Here is a 7,727-nt window from a genome sequence, read left to right as displayed (position 1 = left end):
CGATATGGGCTATAGCCCATGGTCCAAAATGATGAGAAACGAGGCTAACTTTTTTTTTCAAAATTTCAAAAAACATGGGCTATAACCTTTCGTTTAAGTCATTTCGTCATTTTTTTCAAATCTTCAAAAATGATGAAAAACGGCGCGCTATAGTATGCCGTACGATATGGGCTATAGCCCATGGTCCAAAATGATGAGAAACGAGGCTAAGTTTTTTTTTCAAAATTTCAAAAAACATGGGCTATAACCTTTCGTTTTTGTCATTTCGTCATTTTTTTCAAATCTTCAAAAATGATGAAAAACGGCGCGCTATAGTATGCCGTACGATATGGGCTATAGCCCATGGTCCAAAATGATGAGAAACGAGGCTAACTTTTTTTTTCAAAATTTCAAAAAACATGGGCTATAACCTTTCGTTTTTGTCATTTCGTCATTTTTTTTCAAATCTTCAAAAATGATGAAAAACGGCGCGCTATAGTATGCCGTACGATATGGGCTATAGCCCATGGTCCAAAATGATGAGAAACGAGGCTAACTTTTTTTTTCAAAATTTCAAAAAACATGGGCTATAACCTTTCGTTTTTGTCATTTCGTAATTTTTTTCAAATCTTCAAAAATGATGAAAAACGGCGCGCTATAGTATGCCGTACGATATGGGCTATAGCCCATGGTCCAAAATGATGAGAAACGAGGCTAACTTTTTTTTTCAAAATTTCAAAAAACATGGGCTATAGGTCATAGCTGGGTAATCTATTTTCAGGCAAATTGTGTTTATTGTATTTTATTTTACTCAGCCATAACAATTTATTTTCTGTTAACCAACTTGCTGGCTGGCAGGCAGGCAGACAGCTACTCATAGACAGGCAGACAGACAGACAGCTACTCATGGAGAATTGGACAGGCAGGCAGTCAGACAGCTACTCATAGACAGGCAGACAGACAGCATAGAAACGAGGATTTTTTTTTTTTTTTAATTTAAAAAAACATGGGCTATAACCCATCGTTTTTTCCGCAATCTCCGCAATTTTTCAAAAAACGATTTCCTATAAGCGATCGTTTTTTCCGCAATTTTCCACAATTCCTCATGAACTTTCCGCAATTTCCGCAATTTTTTAAAAAAAATCAAAAAACGATGGACACTCCGCAATTTCCTAATGTTTCCCATCCTCCGCAATTTGCTAATGTTTCCCATACTTTCCGGTAAATAAAACACATTGAGCAGGGCACTGCAGGGAGTTGAACCCCGTTCCGGTAAACCAGAAGTCCGCACCAGTGCCTTAGTTTTTGTGTTGTTCATTTACAGGTCCAGGTGTACATACGCATGTGCGCCTGTCTGTGTGTAGGTGCACGCTTCAATATAATCCATCGTTTTTTTCAATATTGTCAAATCATCAAAAATGATGAAAAACGGCGCGCTATAGTATGCCGTACGATATAGGCTATAGCCCATGGTCCAAAATGATGAGAAACAAGGATAACCTTTTTTTCAAAATTAAAAAAAACATGGGCTATAATCCATCGTTTTTTCCATTTTTTCATTTTTGTCAAATCATCAAAAATGATGAAAAATGGCGCGCTATAGTATGCCGTACGATATGGGCTATAGCCCATGGTCCAAAATGATGAGAAACGAGGCTAACTTTTTTTTTCAAAATTTCAAAAAACAAGGGCTATAACCCATCGTTTTTGTCATTTCGTCATTTTTTTCAAATCCTCAAAAATGATGAAAAACGGTGCGCTATAGTATGCCGTACGATATGGGCTATAGCCCATGGTCCAAAATGATGAGAAACGAGGCTAACTTCTTTTTTCAAATTTCAAAAAACATGGGCTATAACCCATCGTTTTTGTCATTTCGTCATTTTTTTCAAATCCTCAAAAATGATGAAAAACGGCACGCTATAGTATGCCGTACGATATGGGCTATAGCCCATGGTCCAAAATGATGAGAAACAAGGCTAATTTTTTTTCTCAAAATTTCAAAAAACATGGGCTATAACCCATCGTTTTTGTCATTTTGTCATTTTTTTCAAATCCTCAAAAATGATGAAAAATGGCGCGCTATAGTATGCCGTACGATATGGGCTATAGCCCATGGTCCAAAATGATGAGAAACGAGACTAACTTTTTTTTCAAAATTTCAAAAAACATGGGCTATAACCCATCGTTTTTGTCATTTCGTCATTTTTTTCAAATCCTCAAAAATGATGAAAAACGGCGCGCTATAGTATGCCGTACGATATGGGCTATAGTCCATGGTCCAAAATGATGAGAAACGAGGCTAACTTCTTTTTTCAAATTTCAAAAAACATGGGCTATAACCCATCGTTTTTGTCATTTTGTCATTTTTTTCAAATCCTCAAAAATGATGAAAAACGGCGCGCTATAGTATGCCGTACGATATGGGCTATAGCCCATGGTCCAAAATGATGAGAAACGAGGCTAACTTTTTTTTTCAAAATTTCAAAAAACATGGGCTATAACCCATCGTTTTTGTCATTTTGTCATTTTTTTCAAATCCTCAAAAATGATGAAAAACGGCTCGCTATAGTATGCCGTACGATATGGGCTATAGTCCATGGTCCAAAATGATGAGAAACGAGGCTAACTTCTTTTTTCAAATTTCAAAAAACATGGGCTATAACCCATCGTTTTAGTCATTTCGTCATTTTTTTCAAATCCTCAAAAATGATGAAAAACGGCGCGCTATAGTATGCCGTACGATATGGGCTATAGCCCATGGTCCAAAATGATGAGAAACGAGGCTAACTTTTTTTTTCAAAATTTCAAAAAACATGGGCTATAACCCATCGTTTTTGTCATTTCGTCATTTTTTTCAAATCCTCAAAAATGATGAAAAACGGCTCGCTATAGTATGCCGTACGATATGGGCTATAGTCCATGGTCCAAAATGATGAGAAACGAGGCTAACTTCTTTTTTCAAATTTCAAAAAACATGGGCTATAACCCATCGTTTTTGTCATTTCGTCATTTTTTTCAAATCCTCAAAAATGATGAAAAACGGCGCGCTATAGTATGCCGTACGATATGGGCTATAGCCCATGGTCCAAAATGATGAGAAACAAGGCTAATTTTTTTTCTCAAAATTTCAAAAAACATGGGCTATAACCCATCGTTTTTGTCATTTTGTCATTTTTTTCAAATCCTCAAAAATGATGAAAAATGGCGCGCTATAGTATGCCGTACGATATGGGCTATAGCCCATGGTCCAAAATGATGAGAAACGAGGCTAACTTTTTTTTCAAAATTTCAAAAAACATGGGCTATAACCCATCGTTTTTGTCATTTTGTCATTTTTTTCAAATCCTCAAAAATGATGAAAAACGGCGCGCTATAGTATGCCGTACGATATGGGCTATAGTCCATGGTCCAAAATGATGAGAAACGAGGCTAACTTCTTTTTTCAAATTTCAAAAAACATGGGCTATAACCCATCGTTTTTGTCATTTTGTCATTTTTTTCAAATCCTCAAAAATGATGAAAAACGGCGCGCTATAGTATGCCGTACGATATGGGCTATAGCCCATGGTCCAAAATGATGAGAAACGAGGCTAACTTTTTTTTTCAAAATTTCAAAAAACATGGGCTATAACCCATCGTTTTTGTCATTTTGTCATTTTTTTCAAATCCTCAAAAATGATGAAAAACGGCTCGCTATAGTATGCCGTACGATATGGGCTATAGTCCATGGTCCAAAATGATGAGAAACGAGGCTAACTTCTTTTTTCAAATTTCAAAAAACATGGGCTATAACCCATCGTTTTTGTCATTTCGTCATTTTTTTCAAATCCTCAAAAATGATGAAAAACGGCGCGCTATAGTATGCCGTACGATATGGGCTATAGCCCATGGTCCAAAATGATGAGAAACGAGGCTAACTTTTTTTTTCAAAATTTCAAAAAACATGGGCTATAACCCATCGTTTTTGTCATTTCGTCATTTTTTTCAAATCCTCAAAAATGATGAAAAACGGCTCGCTATAGTATGCCGTACGATATGGGCTATAGTCCATGGTCCAAAATGATGAGAAACGAGGCTAACTTCTTTTCTCAAATTTCAAAAAACATGGGCTATAACCCATCGTTTTTGTCATTTCGTCATTTTTTTCAAATCCTCAAAAATGATGAAAAACGGCGCGCTATAGTATGCCGTACGATATGGGCTATAGCCCATGGTCCAAAATGATGAGAAACAAGGCTAATTTTTTTTCTCAAAATTTCAAAAAACATGGGCTATAACCCATCGTTTTTGTCATTTTGTCATTTTTTTCAAATCCTCAAAAATGATGAAAAATGGCGCGCTATAGTATGCCGTACGATATGGGCTATAGCCCATGGTCCAAAATGATGAGAAACGAGGCTAACTTTTTTTTCAAAATTTCAAAAAACATGGGCTATAACCCATCGTTTTTGTCATTTTGTCATTTTTTTCAAATCCTCAAAAATGATGAAAAACAGCGCGCTATAGTATGCCGTACGATATGGGCTATAGCCCATGGTCCAAAATGATGAGAAACGAGGCTAACTTTTTTTTTCAAAATTTCAAAAAACATGGGCTATAACCCATCGTTTTTGTCATTTCGTCATTTTTTTCAAATCCTCAAAAATGATGAAAAACGGCTCGCTATAGTATGCCGTACGATATGGGCTATAGTCCATGGTCCAAAATGATGAGAAACGAGGCTAACTTCTTTTTTCAAATTTCAAAAAACATGGGCTATAACCCATCGTTTTTGTCATTTCGTCATTTTTTTCAAATCCTCAAAAATGATGAAAAACGGCGCGCTATAGTATGCCGTACGATATGGGCTATAGCCCATGGTCCAAAATGATGAGAAACAAGGCTAAATTTTTTTCTCAAAATTTCAAAAAACATGGGCTATAACCCATCGTTTTTGTCATTTTGTCATTTTTTTCAAATCCTCAAAAATGATGAAAAATGGCGCGCTATAGTATGCCGTACGATATGGGCTATAGCCCATGGTCCAAAATGATGAGAAACGAGGCTAACTTTTTTTTCAAAATTTCAAAAAACATGGGCTATAACCCATCGTTTTTGTCATTTCGTCATTTTTTTCAAATCCTCAAAAATGATGAAAAACGGCGCGCTATAGTATGCCGTACGATATGGGCTATAGTCCATGGTCCAAAATGATGAGAAACGAGGCTAACTTCTTTTTTCAAATTTCAAAAAACATGGGCTATAACCCATCGTTTTTGTCATTTCGTCATTTTTTTCAAATCCTCAAAAATGATGAAAAACGGCGCGCTATAGTATGCCGTACGATATGGGCTATAGCCCATGGTCCAAAATGATGAGAAACGAGGCTAACTTTTTTTTTCAAAATTTCAAAAAACATGGGCTATAACCCATCGTTTTTGTCATTTCGTCATTTTTTTCAAATCCTCAAAAATGATGAAAAATGGCGCGCTATAGTATGCCGTACGATATGGGCTATAGCCCATGGTCCAAAATGATGAGAAACGAGGCTAACTTTTTTTTTCAAAATTTCAAAAAACATGGGCTATAACCCATCGTTTTTGTCATTTCGTCATTTTTTTCAAATCCTCAAAAATGATGAAAAACGGCGCGCTATAGTATGCCGTACGATATGGGCTATAGCCCATGGTCCAAAATGATGAAAAACGAGGCTAACTTTTTTTTTCAAAATTTCAAAAAACATGGGCTATAACCCATCGTTTTTGTCATTTCGTCATTTTTTTCAAATCCTCAAAAATGATGAAAAATGGCGCACTATAGTATGCCGTACGATATGGGCTATAGCCCATGGTCCAAATTGATGAGAAACGAGGCTAACTTTTTTTTCAAAATTTCAAAAAACATGGGCTATAACCCATCGTTTTTGTCATTTCGTCATTTTTTTCAAATCCTCAAAAATGATGAAAAACGGCGCGCTATAGTATGCCGTACGATATGGGCTATAGCCCATGGTCCAAAATGATGAGAAACGAGGCTAACTTTTTTTTTCAAAATTTCAAAAAACATGGGCTATAACCCATCGTTTTTGTCATTTCGTCATTTTTTTCAAATCCTCAAAAATGATGAAAAACGGCTCGCTATAGTATGCCGTACGATATGGGCTATAGTCCATGGTCCAAAATGATGAGAAACGAGGCTAACTTATTTTTTCAAATTTAAAAAAACATGGGCTATAACCCATCGTTTTTGTCATTTCGTCATTTTTTTCAAATCCTCAAAAATGATGAAAAACGGCTCGCTATAGTATGCCGTACGATATGGGCTATAGTCCATGGTCCAAAATGATGAGAAACGAGGCTAACTTATTTTTTCAAATTTAAAAAAACATGGGCTATAACCCATCGTTTTTGTCATTTCGTCATTTTTTTCAAATCCTCAAAAATGATGAAAAATGGCGCGCTATAGTATGCCGTACGATATGGGCTATAGCCCATGGTCCAAAATGATGAGAAACGAGGCTAACCTTTTTTTTCAAAATTTCAAAAAACATGGGCTATAACCCATCGTTTTTGTCATTTCGTCATTTTTTTCAAATCCTCAAAAATGATGAAAAATGGCGCGCTATAGTATGCCGTACGATATGGGCTATAGCCCATGGTCCAAAATGATGAGAAACGAGGCTAACTTTTTTTTTCAAAATTTCAAAAAACATGGGCTATAACCCATCGTTTTTGTCATTTCGTCATTTTTTTCAAATCCTCAAAAATGATGAAAAACGGCTCGCTATAGTATGCCGTACGATATGGGCTATAGCCCATGGTCCAAAATGATGAGAAACGAGGCTAACTTTTTTTTTTCAAAATTTCAAAAAACATGGGCTATAACCCATCGTTTTTGTCATTTCGTCATTTTTTTCAAATCCTCAAAAATGATGAAAAACGGCTCGCTATAGTATGCCGTACGATATGGGCTATAGTCCATGGTCCAAAATGATGAGAAACGAGGCTAACTTATTTTTTCAAATTTAAAAAAACATGGGCTATAACCCATCGTTTTTGTCATTTCGTCATTTTTTTCAAATCCTCAAAAATGATGAAAAACGGCGGGCTATAGTATGCCGTACGATATAGGCTATAGCCCATGGTCCAAAATGATGAGAAACGAGGCTAACTTTTTTTTTCAAAAGTTCAAAAAACATGGGCTATAACCCATCGTTTTTGTCATTTCGTCATTTTTTTCAAATCCTCAAAAATGATGAAAAATGGCGCACTATAGTATGCCGTATGATATGGGCTATAGCCCATGGTCCAAATTGATGAGAAACGAGGCTAACTTTTTTTTCAAAATTTCAAAAAACATGGGCTATAACCCATCGTTTTTGTCATTTCGTCATTTTTTTCAAATCCTCAAAAATGATGAAAAACGGCGCGCTATAGTATGCCGTACGATATGGGCTTTAGCCCATGGTCCAAAATGATGAGAAACGAGGCTAACTTTTTTTTTCAAAATTTCAAAAAACATGGGCTATAACCCATCGTTTTTGTCATTTCGTCATTTTTTTCAAATCCTCAAAAATGATGAAAAATTGCGCGCTATAGTATGCCGTACGATATGGGCTATAGCCCATGGTCCAAAATGATGAGAAACGAGGCTAACTTTTTTTTTCAAAATTTCAAAAAACATGGGCTATAACCCATCGTTTTTGTCATTTCGTCATTTTTTTCAAATCCTCAAAAATGATGAAAAATGGCGCGCTATAGTATGCC

This window comes from Protomyctophum bolini, assembly GCF_963924005.1.
Source record: "Protomyctophum bolini genome assembly, chromosome: 6".
In the NCBI taxonomy this organism is placed as follows: Eukaryota; Metazoa; Chordata; class Actinopteri; order Myctophiformes; family Myctophidae; genus Protomyctophum; species Protomyctophum bolini.
The sequence above is the reverse complement of the archived record's forward strand: the minus strand, read 5'-3'. Positions refer to the sequence as shown.